Source organism: Macaca thibetana, chromosome 2 (assembly GCF_024542745.1).
Source record: "Macaca thibetana thibetana isolate TM-01 chromosome 2, ASM2454274v1, whole genome shotgun sequence".
Taxonomy (NCBI): domain Eukaryota; kingdom Metazoa; phylum Chordata; class Mammalia; order Primates; family Cercopithecidae; genus Macaca; species Macaca thibetana.
The window spans coordinates 100,715,983-100,730,685 of NC_065579.1; the positions used below are offsets into that span (position 1 = coordinate 100,715,983).

Genomic DNA, 14,703 nt, shown 5'->3' on the forward strand with positions numbered 1-14,703 from the left:
CCTGTTATCTGTAACTCTTTGTAGCTCTTTCACTCCTCTCTCTTTTATGACGTCCCCCTCTTTCTCAGTCTCCAGGTCTCATCCTCTGTCTCCAGTTCTCCGTCTCTCTCACCATCATGCTCTCTTCCCGCCCCACTGCCCTGAGACTTGTCCTAATGGCCCCTCTCAGCAGCCTGGGCAGCCTCCTTGAATTTCCACTCACCAGTCACCCAGCTGCATCCCAATTCTCAGTCCTGGCTTTACTCCACACATCTTATCTCTTCCCCTCCAAGGGTCCCTGGTCTACAAGGGAAGCTTTCCCAGAACCCATATAGCCACTTGGTCACTTCCCCAGAAGCTGAGGGTTGCTATGTTGTTGACAAAGGGCAGGTGACACACTTTGCTCTCCACAGTGCTATCAGCAGGCATGGGCAGGGGCCCTAGAGAGTGCCAGGGACCAAGGGGTGAGGCCAGGTCCACCCTGCTCTTAATCATCACTCCCCATTTTCCTGGACAGTGCAGCTGGATGAGGAAGCAGCCGCAGGATGCAACGTGGATGCTAGAGGACCAAGGGGAGGACAGAGAGCAGAAGATGACTGGCAGAATGAGGAACTAGTGGGTGGGCCTGGGGACCTGGTAGATGAAGCAGGACCTGATGGCTATTTGGAAATGGAGGAAAGAGTCACAAAAGCGAGCAATTTCCAGGATATTTGGAAATATTCTGGCTTGAGGTTACTACCATGAAACAATTTGACCAAGAAAATCAGACACTCTCAGAAAATAACATTTTTTATGCCATTTTACAAATGAGGTCTCTAAGCCCAGAGGGGGCATGTGGCCTGCTCAGACCTGACATGGTGTGACCAGGTAGAATCCAGTTTCCTGACTCCTTGCACTTAGACGGGTTCCCCTCAACTAAAACCATCCTCACGGAGCATTTACCCTGGACCAGGTCCTTGTTAGGTACTGGGTCACCAAACTGAGTTAGTTCTGCCCCCAAGGGCAACAGAAAAGGGAATAGGCAGTTACCACCATAGGAGATGACAATGTCCACGGACCATAGTAACAGAAGAAGCATGTCCCCAAGGCCCTGTGGTGGGGAATCTGCCTCCCACCTGTGGTAGCTCTGGAGGAGGGGCAGCCTGACCCTGTGACATGCAGGGAAACCCCATAGCCCCCTGTCTCCCACCCTGGCATCTTCCAGCAACCTCCACAAAGTGGGTTTGGCCAGAACCAAGTGATTGAGGGAGAGATTATAGGGCCCAGGAATTGTGGGGTCCTATGGGTACCTAGAAGACCATCTGCTTTTACTCTGAGGATGTAGGAGCCAAGGCAGAAGGCTGAGAATGGACTGAGAGGGGGAACAAGTGGGGAGCAGAAAGATGATTGGGAAGGCTCCATCAGTGACCTGGGAGAGAGATGAAGTGGCTTTTCTGTTTGTTTGTCTGTTTGTTTGTTTGAGACAGAGTCTCACTCTGTCGCCCAGTTTGGAGTGCAGTGGCACGATCTCGACTCACTGCAACCTCTGCCTCCCGGATTCAAGTGATTCTCCTGCCTCAGCCTCCTGAGTAGCTGGGACTATAGGCACATGCCACCACCGCTGGCTAATGTTTGTGTTTTTAGTAGAGACGGGGTTTCCCCTATGGCTGGTTTCTAGGCTGGTCTCGAACTTCTGACCTCAAGTGATCCACCTACCTTGGCCTCCCAAAGTGCTGGGATTACAGGCGTGAGCCACCACGCCCAGCCAGAAGTGGTTTTGATTAGGATGTGGCAGTGGAGAAACAGTGAGATGGCTGGATTCTTGACGTATTTTAAAAGAGGAGGTCATGGGATTTGCTTACATTACAAGGGGATGTGGGGTGTGAAGGAAAGAGGTGGATGATGGCACCAAGGTTTTGGCCTGAGAAACTAAAAGGAGGGAGTTGCATTAACTGAGATGGGGAAGACTGGGAATAAAGCAGATTGAGGAGGAGGTGGATCAGAAGCTCCATTCTAATCATGGTGAGACTAGCAGACCCCGGACATCCAGGTGGATCGTGGAGAAGTCAGCTCCCTGACTCACTGCCACTCAGAATGGTATTGCTGCTATAGAAGCCAAAGGTAGAGGCCTTGAACTTTATTTAAAACTAATTTTTGGACCCTGGGCACATTTTCTCCCAAGGACAATGCAGATGCGCATTCACACAAATTGCTGTGTCCAGCTCCTGGGGTTTGTAGAATGCTCTGTATCGTCCCTGGATTGTTCTCACATTTCCAGAGTTTGGACTCCTCAACCTTCCTAACCACCCTTGAAGCCCCACTCTGACCTTTCCGCACCATGCCCATTGTGCCTGTGGCGATGGATTGTCATGCCCTTGACTGCGGGGACCTGCTGCTCTCCTGCCTTACTTCATGCACATTGGTTCCTTCCTTGCTCGTGGACCCAGAGAGGGGCTGAAGTTTTCTCTGCATGGTCCCTGTCTGGTGCTGGGCCTGGCTCTGGGAATATCAAATTAAAACCTGTTTGTGGTCGATTGTTGACCGCATCATGGCCTTTCCATGAGAGTAAGAGCAGGAAATGTGTGTCCCAGCTACAAAAAAGACAATGGCACATTCACGGGCTTCAAAAAGGTTTGTGTGCAGCTTTGGACAATGTTGATTTGTTATTTTACGGGTCACTCTGCATTACCCACCATTGTCAGTGCACAAAAGAATGTATTGAGACTAGATCTGAGCAGTTAAATACAAGACGTGAGAATTAAACCTAGGAGAGAAGTCTCGAGAAGGAAGCACAGCTTCCTCAAACTAAGCATCTGCCCCAGAGACAGCCATGTAGTTTCCCCTCCAAGTGGGCCATGGGGGCTGACACATAAAAGCCAGGAGCCCTCGACAGCAGGGACACACCTGCCAATGGAAGTGCCCCAGCCTGCACACTCCTCCACTGCTGATGGGCATCATGGCCCAGCCACACTCCATGCCCACAGCACTCACAGGCTGTCCCTGCCCTGGTGCCTGATGTCTCTCCTTGGCCACTCCAACTCTCAGGGCCATTTGAGTACAGCCCCCCTCCAGGAAGCTCAGCACCTGCACCCTTGTGACCTCTTCCTTCCTGCAACTCACTGCCCTGCCTGGATCACCGCTGAGCAAGTGGTCCTATAGAAGAAAGAAAGAAAGGTTGGCCTGGCTTGGTGGCAAGCACCTGTAGTTCCAGCTACCTGGAAGGCTGAGGTGGGAGGATCACCTGAGCCTGGGAGGTCGAGGCTGTAGTGAGCTGTGATTATATCATTGCACTCCAGCCTGGACAATAACGTGAGACCCTGTCAAAAAAGAAAGAAGAAGGAAAGGAAAGGAAAGGAAAGGAAAGGAAAGGAAAGGAAAGGAAAGGAAAGGAAAGGAAAGGAAAGGAAAGGAAAGGAAAGGAAAGGAAAGGAAAGGGGAGGAAGGAAGGGAGGAATCACTTTCTTAAGTCTAACTTTAGACAATCAACAAAACAATAAACCTATGAAGCTCTAATATGTAGCATTTGTCAATTTCTGTGGTGTAAAAACTCCTTGAATGACTTCAAGCTGCCAACATGGATGGGTGCCACTGAATTTGGAGTTGGGAGGAGATGAGTGATATTCCACTGTTGTATAACATTCCTACCATACAGATACAATAGGCTGAAATAACCTCAAGAGCTACAGGAATGCAAGGGAAAGGAAGATCAGAATGGGGGAAAATTTTGCAAATCCCTGACCACATAACAGCCAGCTCCCATGAGCCAACGCCAGCACAGCACTGCCTGGAACCCAGCCTCTCCTCTCCTAGGTGTACGCCCAGCAGAAAGGCATACATGTGTGCACCAAAAACACAAACAAGAATGTTGATAAGAGCATCGTCCATACATATCCCAAATGTCTGTGAGTGGTAGATGGATAAATCAATTGTAATACTATCATCTAAGCAGTGAGAATGAGCTAACTGCTGCTGCCCATGACAATATGGTTGAATGTCACACACATAATATTGAGCATAAGAGGTTGGACACAGAAGAGCACCTACCACCTGCCTGCATTTATGTGAAGCTCAAGAACAGTAAAAACCAGTGCCCGTGAGGCCACAAGATAGGGGAGTGTTAACCTCGAGGAAGAGGGGCAGGAAAGTGATTAATGGGAGCAAGAGTGGGGCCTGGGGGTGGAAATGTTTCTATTTCTTGATCTGGGTGGTGATTACACAAAAGTGTTCATTTTGAGATAACTCATGTAGCTACACAAATATTAACTGTACACGTTTCTATATGTATGTTGGGTGTCAATATAAAGTTTATTTTATTTTATTTAGTTAAAAAAAAAAAAAACGGGGACAGGGGTCTTGCTATGTTGGCCTGGGTAGCCTCAAACTCCCGGCCTCAAGCAATCTTCCTGCCTCTGCCTCCCAATGTGCTGGGATTATAGATGTGAGCCACTACACCCTGGCCAAAAGTTTATTTTTAAAAGCCCCCAGCAGGAAGGCATACAAATGACTTCGGCTTCATGAATAACCTTGGCACTCCCCAAAGGTGCTGTCCTTGTTTGGGATGTACCAGAGATACCCTTGGGAGGCCCCCTGGAGGCTGCAGAGCAAAGGTTTCTTGAAATATGGCCTCCTACCTCAAATGTCAACCCTGCTTGTCAGCCTTCCCCTTCCACCCCCTTCCCCCACCCTTGGTTGCCCTCACCCGAACCAAAGAAGTTTAGTCTAAGGTAAAAGTTTACTAGTCTGCAAAATAGCTTGCTTTGTCTGTTCCTATCAGCCTGCCCAGCTACTTAGGTCACAAGGCAAATACTTAAAGAGCCCCTAAGCTAACTAGGATTGCAATGCATTGTGGGCTGCAATAAAATGCAGCAAGACAACCCTAAAAACAAACAAACAAACAAACAAATGGCTGAAGAGGGAAGGGAGGGGTCGGAGAAGGGAAGAGGATGGAAATTTGTAAATGGACAATAGTCATGATTACCCAAGTCATAGTGGCATAGGTGTTCGAGCTGGGGCCTGGGCTCTGGACAGTAAAGGGTAAAAACTAGGGAGAAAAGAAAGAACGAAGTTGCTTGGCAGACTTTGGGGAACATCTTCTGAACACTTGCCCCCCTAGGGTGCTGCTCTGAACACTGCTTGATCCTCAGCCACCTCCGTGAGGAAGGTCCTGTGACCATCATCCCCATCTCACAGATCAGGAGACTGAGGCTCAGGGCAAGATGAAACTGAGGTTCCCTCCAGGCAGCCTCAGGCCTTAGGGGCTGTGCTCTCCTCACCACACCCCTACTCTTGCTCCACTAAAAAACTGCATGTCCCTGCTGGGAAGGCAGTGTCAAGAAGGGCCTGGAATGTTCTGCCAGTATCCACCCTCCTCCCACACTGGAACTGAGCCCTTACGATCTGGGGGCCACAGCGTATTGTTGTCAATCAAAATTAGCTAAACTTGATGAAGCAAGAACATTAAAAGTGCCCGGAGGAGGAATAAGGAAACAGATGAAAAATGAAGTCAAACATTCCCAGCAGGTGTGATACCTGAAGGTATACGGTCTGTCTCACCTCATGCCCCTACCCACCACCTCGGAGCAGAGAGGTCAATTCTTTCACATCCTTGGGGGCTGCTGGGAAAGAAAGAAGGATGTACAGGCCTGGCCCTGGGGTGATGCCTCCTCCCTGGCCAGCCCCACTGCTTCCAGACCCTCTCTGGGACCCTGCTGCTCTCAGGACACAGCCAGCTCCTCTGGCTCTGGGAGCACCTGCCAGGACCAGGGGGAATAAGCCTTCTTCCATTCCTTCTGCTCATTAAATTCTGGATCAAGTCAGACCACAGCCCAGGGGCCCAGCTGGAGTTCCAGGGATCCGGGAAGCCAGTAGCAGAAAGCCCAGGGTGCAGCCGGCCCAGCCTGACGCAGGTGGCTGGCAGGTGATGATAAGGGCTGCTGGTGGGCCTCCACACTTTGTTCCCCTCAGTGCCCGCTGTGCTCACTCAGGCCAGCTGTGAAGGCCATGACACCGTCCACTGGGAAGTGAGGCAGAGCTCCCTGCCGGAGAGCCAGAATAGGCGGGAATGCAGGTACTGCTGGCACTCCCAGGGGGAGGGAAGGTGGGGAGCTCTGCTGAGGGGAAGTTTTCCAGAACTTCCTGGCCCCTGAGAAGAGCTCCCCACCTTCCCTCCCTCTGGGAGTGCCAACAGCTCCTGCATGGGAAAAAGGAAGCCCTGCAGGTGAGTAGGGGCGTGGGGTGAGACAGACTGTACTCAAAGCTTTGGGATCAGGGTTCACCACCAAAGTGCAGCAGTTTGTGGTGCATTCATTGTTGCTGCCATTTTCTGGTTTTGGAGACCAAGGCCCAGACAGGTCTGAAGGAAATAATGCATACAGTGGTCCATTTCCAAGATAAAGTGCCTTGAATCGGCTTAGGTCAGCAAACTACAGAAGGAACAGGAGGTACTAGGCTCCTGCTTGGATAGCCAACGCCTGCTTGTTGGCCTCCCCCTTCCTCTCCCTTCCCCCGCCCTTAGTTGTCCTCACCCAAACCAAAGAAGTTTAGTCTAAGGTAAAAGTTTACTAGTCTGCAAAATAGCTTGCTTTGTCTGTTCTTATCAGCCTGCCCAGCTACTTAGGTCATAAGGCAAATACTTAAAGAGCCCCTAAGCTAACTAGGATTGCAATGCATTGTGGGTTGCAACAAAATGCAGCAAGACAACCATAAAAACAAACCAACAAACAAACAAAACACCTAAAGCCCCTAACTAACAATCAATAGGCAACATCCAGGAAGATTGTAGCCCCATAGTACTCAGTCTATTGGGAACCGGGGGATGGACCTGTGCACTAGGGGATAAGTTGCTTGTTGAAACTTTGCTGGGTGTGCCTGCATGCCACACACCCGATCTTGCAAGACCGTCATTAAAAGTCACACTTTCACTATTCTCTGTGTCTCTGAGTCCATTCTTCGGGTTTGAATGGGTAAGTTTGTTTCTCAGAAGTCTCTTGTCCATCCATGAAGATGAGGTGGGCTTCAGGCTGCATTAGGGAACTCATGTCTTCCCAGAGGAGGGAACAAAAGCAGTAGAATGAATTGCAACTGGGAAGACTTTGGTAAGATAGACACCAGAACTACCACTCTCCACAGAGAGGGGTAAAGAAAGCTGTGGGGCCAAGAGAAGTCCAGCTCAGCCACGTAAGTAGACCAAGGTACCTTGTAAAGGTGCAAACTTGGCCTCTGCACTATCCAGCCCCTGTACCTCAACATGCACTGTGCATCTGTTGACCACAAAGACATTTCTTCATCCTGGCCTGGCAGGACCCGGAGAAGACTATTTACCTCATTTTACCAGTAAGAAAACTGGAGCTCACAAAGGAGAACTTACCTGCCCAATACACCCATGTTTTAAAATAAACTTTTTATTTTGGTATAGTTTTATAGTAAAGTTGCAAAGATTGTTCAGAGATTTCCCATCCACCTCTCATCCAGTTTCCCCCATTGTTACCATCTTACATTACTATGGTACATTTGTCAAAACTAAGAAGCTGACATTGGTATGTTACTATTAACTAAATGCCAGACCTTATTTGGATTCCATCAACTTTTCTATTAATGTCCTCTTTTCTGTTCCAGGATCCCATCCAGGACACCACATTGCATTTACTTGTCATTTGTCCCAGCCTCCTCTGATCTGCTGTGACAGTTTTTGAGTTTCCCCTTAATTTTAAGGACCTCAACAGTTTTGAGGAGTACTGATCAGGAATCCTGTAGAATGTCCCCCAGTCTAAGTCTGTCTGATGTTTTTCTCATTATCAGACTGGGATTATAGGTTTGGGGGAAGCATACTACGGAGGAGGAGCACCCTTCTTATCACATCCTATTAGAGGGTGCCTTACATCCACACTGCCTGATGCTCACCTTCATTACTGGGTTAAAGATGGTATCTACCAGGTTTCTCTACTAGTTACTCTTTTCTCCTTTCCATACTCAGTTCTTTGGAAGTGATTCTAGCCTGCCCAGAAAGAGGGTGGCAGAGGCTGAACTAAGCCTCATTCCCTGCAGGGAGGACTGTCTAACATGCTATTTGAAATTCTGTTTAAAAAAGATTTGTCTTTGTACTCATTTGTATATCATTTGATATAAATGATTTATTAAATCATTTATATTTATATTAAATCATTTATATTATATATTATATTATATATTAAATCATTTATATCAGAATAGCCTCACTTATATTTAATACTTTGGGTTATAGCACAATATAATACTATGTTAGTTATTTTGTTGTTCACATCGTTCCAGCATTGGCCATTGGGAGCTCCTTCAGGTTGGTTCCTGTGTCCCTCTGATGTGTTCCCATCCTTTTTGTTTTTGAGTACTTCTTTTCTTTCTGGTACTACAAGATGCTCCAGGCTCTTGTATTTTATCAGTCATTTCTCCAAGGATCCTTTGTTCCTTTTATTGCAGAATGGTATTTAGAAACCAAGATGTGAGCACTGGGGTATCATTGCCTCTAGGCCCTCTCAGCAGACTGAGCCAGGTAATATATGCATACATACTAAATTATTATATATACACATATCCACATTGTTTCTGTACCTATCAATCTGTGTATATACTGAGCTTCGTACTGATGTCTCCAACTCTAATCCAGTCTCCAGGATTCATTCCAGCCTTCCTTTATTGTTAATCCGTAACTTTCCTCTCCCACAGTGTGAACAACCCGGCCCACCTTCTATCATGCATTTACTTATTTGCTCATACACCTGTGAAGCTGTTTCAGAATCCTTTACCTGGGTACCCTTATATAAAATAAATTTATCGGCCAGGCACAGTGCCTCACGCCTGTAATCCCAGCACTTTGGGAGGCCAAGGCGGGCAGATCATGAGGTCAGGAGATCGAGACCATCCTGGCCAACATGGTGAAACTCCATCTCTACTAAAAATATAAAAATTAGCTGGTCATGGTGGCATGTGCCTGTAATCCCAGCTACTTGGGAGGCTGAGGCAGGAGAATCGCTTGAACCAGGAAGTCAGAGGTTGCAGTAAGCCCAGATCGCGCCATTGCACTCCAGCCTGGGAGACAGAGCAAGACTCTGTCTCAAAAATTAATTAATTAATTAATTAATTAATTAAATCAATTAGAGTACATTGCTCATAGTGCCTTTCATCTTTAGCCTAATAATTTCCAGGCAAAACATGATCTTCCAAAGTTATTTAGGCCAGTCCTTCTCTTCCCAAGCCCCCATTGGTGCGGTTATATCATGAATCTGTAATAAAGTTTGTGTGCTTTGTATGCATTGTCTCCCAGCTCCGAATCATCCTTCAATATAGTACATGCGCTGACGTGGACTTCTCCAAGCATCTCTCTCCTTCAGTGAGCTCAGCAAGCTTGCTCGTTAGAGGGCGCCGGAGGGACGTTGCAGGAGGAAGGGGCGCTCCTGCCGTTTCCAGTGAGGGCCGCGGGAGGGCGGTCCGGATGCCCCTGCAGCCTGGGTGTGGTGATGACTTTTTCTGCAGCCCTCTCAACACAGACCTCGGAGTCTCCGAGCAGCCTGTGTATGCTGCAGGCCTGCTATCCGTGCTGGCGCCCAGACTTCCTCTCCAAGCTCCCGCCTGCCCTGTGGCCCCGAGGGTCCCGTGCTGAGCTGTAGCACTTCCGGCACGCCTCCAGTGGCTCAGGCGCTCAGAAGGCCTCCTGTCCCCACTGTATGCCCATGCCATTGGTTCCCGATCCGCTGCTCCTTTGTCGGCTTACAGACAGTGGCCTGTTGCCTGCCCAGCAAATTCCTGGCCAGCGCCAGCCTTACCAAACCCGTGAGAGCCCTCTGCTAACAGGTGTGCTGACTGCAGCTCCAAACAGTCTGAACCCTTCCAAGCTTGTCCTTCCCGGTTGCACTCCCTCAGCACGAGGATACAATGCAGAGTTTCTTCATTAACTCCTCTCCTGTCCTAGGAGCACTCCCTCTGGGAAAGAAGAACAGCCTTGGCCCCAGAGGAATGTGTCCTAATTTAAAGAGCAGCTCAATTACTGCAGCACCTTGGGGACCAAGGCCAGTGGGATGAGAAATGGAGGTTCTGGTTGGTGCCCTGTGTCCCCGGGCTGGTGGCAGGAGCAGCGAGGCTGGTTAGCATCCCGCTCTCAAACCCCAGCCTTGAACGTTCACCTGGAACTTGGCCTGGGAGCCACTGATCATGGGTCACCTGGTCCAAGGACATGAGACATACTCTCTTCTGCCCCACAGGAAGGCCAGGCAGAGTTACTCAGGCAGGCTGGTCTCAGGAACAGGTTGGCCACAGCTTCAACAGTAAGAGAGCGGGGATCACAAGAAAACCAGGTTTAAAGGAACCCAAAGTTACAAATTCACTTTCTCTCCTTTGAGTCCAGTGTGTTCTCTGTTCCCTGTGCTGATCATGGCATCTTTTGCTCAGTGATACTCTTTGCGGCATTTAGAAGGGTAGGTAGCACTCGCTCTCTCAAGCCTGAACTGGAAATACTGCCATAGCCAGGGTGGCTCACAACCCCAGCACAGCCATAGGACCTCTCATCCACCCGCCTTTATGTTTATAAATTTCCTTATGTTCTTAACTACAAGTGCATGACTTCCTAAGCGATGGCGTTGTGGTTTTGTTCCTCATATAAGAGGTATTTTGCTGTGTAGAAGCTCCAGCAGCTTGAATTCTTTACTCAATGCTGTGACTGTGAGATAAGCCCATGTTGATATATGTAGCTCTAGTATAAGGAATGGCAAACCTCTTTCTGTAAAGAGCCAGATAATAAATATTTTAGGCTTTGTGGACCAAGAGGCAAATCAAAGATATTATGTAGGTACTCATCTAGGTATAAGAAGGAAGACAAATTTCTACAAAACTTTGTTGATGAAATTCAAAATGTAATGTTATAATATTATTACATATAATCATAATTAAATCAATTTTTTGTAATACAGACCTAGAATAATGAAGTTCTTTTGGGGAAAATAACATCAAAGTGACGATTTCTTATCTACTGCAAATATCCATCTTTATAAGTTATTCTTAGTTCTCGAGCCACACAGAAACTGGTGATGGGCCAGATTTGTTTGTGGGCCAAAATTCACCAAACCCTACTCTAGTTCATTCATTTTCACTGCTGCATAGAATTCCACTGGATGACTCTAACAAAAGTTTTTATCTGTTCACTGAGAGGAGAGAGGGGTGTTCCAGTTGTTTCAATTTTAAAATTGTATTTCTATAAGTATTCTAATACATATCAGTATATTATATGTGCAAGTGTTTATCTGGATAGTATACATACAAGTAGAATTGCTGAACAGGGCATGTGTATCTTTAATCCTAAACTCTTTCCCAAAGTGGCTGTACTAATTTCTAAGAGCGGCAGCTATATTTGTCCCTGTTGCCCCACATGCTTATAAACATTTGGTATTTGGTCAGCAGGCTCTTCTAACACCCCTTTGAAGGCGCTTCATGTTTCCTGCCACAGGGCTGGGAGGAGGCTGTGTAGACCAAAACTGTTTAATAAAAATAATCATCATTTATATGTATGCCTTTTTATGGCATTGACAATAGAATTATGAAAAAAAAAACAAATTTGAAGCACACAAGTGACAAAAAAGTTCCAGAAGACAGAAGGACCAGGAGCAGCGAGGGCCACTGCCCACTTTGGAGGTTTTCCATTTCCATGGCAAGAGCAGGCCCCAGGAGCTCTGCGAGTCAGGAACCTCTGCAGCCTGGGAGCACACCTGGATATCTGGTCTAGGTTCAGTAGGTGCCACTGCCTGAGCTGCCCTGACTGCTGAGCAAGGAGGGATTTCCTGTGGCCATCCACGACTTCCAAAGTCACATGGTCTCATATTGATTCTGGATTGTTCATTTACGTAAGCCCTGGCGCAGGCTGTGAATTTTATCTCAGGGGAGTGGTGTATTTCAGCCAATGAACAGATCATCAGAAATGAGAACTTTTAGAATATGGAGGGCAAATCATCTCATTGGGTTGCAGTTAAAAATTCTCAGTTGAATCATAAAACCAGTCATTCAAAGGAAACATTTAAAAGTCCCAGCCCTGGAAAAATCTGTTCTTAGGAATCGCATCTCAGCTTCAAGGAAGAACTAAACTGGCTTGTAAAACTTTTGATCTTGCATTCAGCACAGGGACAGTGTAAAAGGAAAGAAAAATAGCGGAAAGCATTTTCATTAAACTTGACTGAGAGAGCAATTTCCTTGGAGAATAAGATCACAGAGGGTAGGCTGGCCACATTTGAAAGGGAAAAGAGGCTTACCTTGATCCAAAGGCTCCTACAGTTGGGAAACTAAAAGGGGATTATTTAAGTGTCATTAGGTCTTAGATGATGACACAGCAGAAAGCTCCAACAGAAAAAGAAGTAAGTTATCAGAGAGGAAATGGATGATTCCCCAGAGAATGCATAGATCCAGAAAACTGTACTTGCCCTCATAAAAACTGTAATAAGAGCAATTGCAAGACCATCCCCATTCTCCCTCCTCCCACCCCTGGAACCCCAGACTGGGATAGTTCTATAGAGTTAACAGAATTTGGGACAGAATTCATTCAACATTCATTCAAATAATTACTGAATATCCAGGCACTGCTCAGATGAACAAAAATTCCCTGCTTTTCTATCTCAGGACTGGCAGTTTCCTAGAAAGCAAGGCTATGTCAGGAGATGATTAAAAAATAAGCGAATGTGGAAAAATAGAATAGTGAGAAGGAAAGAGAGTGTGGGAGGAGAGGGAGAGGTTTGCTGCTTTATTGAGGGAATTTAAGGAAGGCCTCCCTAATAATTCAAGAGGAGGCCCAGAGGAACTGACAGAATGAGCCATGCTCCAGCTTATTCTGTGCAAGGAAGAGCAAGGAGGCCAGCTTGGCCAGGGGGTGGCATTTGAATTTTTAAAAGCTCTTTGGCAGCTCTGTAAAGGATGATTTTTGACAGACAATACTCGAGGATATAAATAAAAATTGTCCAGTCAGATAGTGAGGACCTGAACCCAAGGAAGTGGTGGCAGGTAGGAAAAGGAAGGCCCACACTAGTGCAAGTATGTGCTGAAGTTGCTTTCTATTCTTCTACCTGTTGTAGAGAGCAGGCAGGTGGCTCCAACCCTCAGGACAGCTGGGAAGTCAAGGGGGGTGAAACACCAGTGTATCATTTCTTAAGGCTTCCACGCATAATATCACAAGTTGGACACCTTAAAAACAATACAAATGAATTCTCTCATAATTCTGGAGGCTAGAAGACCAAAATCAAAGCATGAGCAGGGCCGTGCCTCCTATAAAGGCTGGTCTAGAGAGAATCCTTTTTTTGCCTCTTCCAGCTTCTGTGGGCTTCAGGTGTTCCTTGGCTTGTGCCAGTTTAACTCTATTCTCTGCTCTGTCTCCATATGACCTTCTCCTAGGTCTCTGTGTCTCAAATGTCACTCTGCCTTTCCCTTATAGAGATACCTGTCACTGGGTTTAGGGCCTACCCCAAATCCAGGACAGTCTTGTAATATAGCTTAGTTTTGTTTTTTAGTGATGTTTGAGGCCCTGGCTAAAGAGGAGTCAGTCCACACTCCAACCACTTTTTTATCTGGCCACTCCTGATCACTGTGCACCTGCCCTAATAATCCCAAGGCCAGGAACTGTTACCTAGTGTAATGCCTCTGTGACACAGCTGAATTTCTACCCCATTTTATCTCTGCTTATCTTTGAAAAAGAGGACACCTGTGATACAAATGTCCCTTTGTAACCAGACCAGCTAAGACTGGTTAGAACGAAGATAGACAACCAAATGACTTCAGAAAGATCTCAGGCTTTATTATAATCTCATTTCCATGCTAAAAGACCCTCCTACAAGCACCACGATGGTTGACAATCACCATGACCATGATCAAAAGAGGCCATAAAAGGACAAAAAGGAAAGCAGCACTCCAGTTCCAAGAAGTTCGCCACCCATCTCCAGAAAAGACATGACTATTCCTCCCTCGTTTCTAATGTTTAACCCCTTCATTAGAGAAATCCTTCTTCCCTCACTAGTTGAGAAGTTGATTTGTGAGCCAAGCTCCCACTTCTCAATTCCATGGCCATTGAATAAAACTTGTGCTGCTTAAGATTCACTTTTGATTTTGCATATTGGCTTTGCAGCACTAAACAGGAAAAGACCCCATTTAGGGGGAACCAATTTTGTCCGTAATAGTACTAGACAACTAGGGGCAATCCCTATGCCCTGGAGCGCTCAGAATTATTTAAATGAGCCAATCCACAGGGAGCCCATGAAACCTAGCTAGCCCCATGCAACTACCCAACTTCCCACCCACAAACTGCCCCTCACAGCTCCAGCTGGCTCTTACCCTGTCCCCAGGCACCCTGTGTGGGCCTGGCTGGCAGCCTTCTCTTGTCTGGAGTTATAACTAACAAAAAGTTCTGCCTTGTATCTATCTTCCTGTCATTGTGTTATGTCCTGCCATGAAAAGAAACTTTAAATTTCATGAAACTGACCTCATCTCTAGATCCTTCACTTAATTACATCTGCAGAAACCCTTTTTCCAAATATAGTCACATTCAAAGTTGGACATCTCTTTCGGGGTGTAGCAATGACTTAAGCGTTGTGTGCAGATGAAGTCAGCAAAAGGAATGCTGAAGTCAAGGGAGTCTGCTCTCTGTCATGTGATGTATACCACAGTCAGGTTGGAAAGTAACCCCATTACACCAGGTTAATAAAACTCCCTTTAATGAGATATTATGGTTTGTAGGGCATAACTTTTACCGTG

The 14,703-nt window shown here is 46.8% G+C and overlaps 1 protein-coding gene across 1 annotated transcript in view; it reads left to right on the forward strand.

Moving 5' to 3' along the window:
- TMIE (transmembrane inner ear) overlaps positions 1-14,703 on the forward strand; it is a 538,092-nt gene that overhangs the window by 303,487 nt on the left and 219,902 nt on the right. The gene's annotated exons all lie outside the window — the stretch shown is intronic.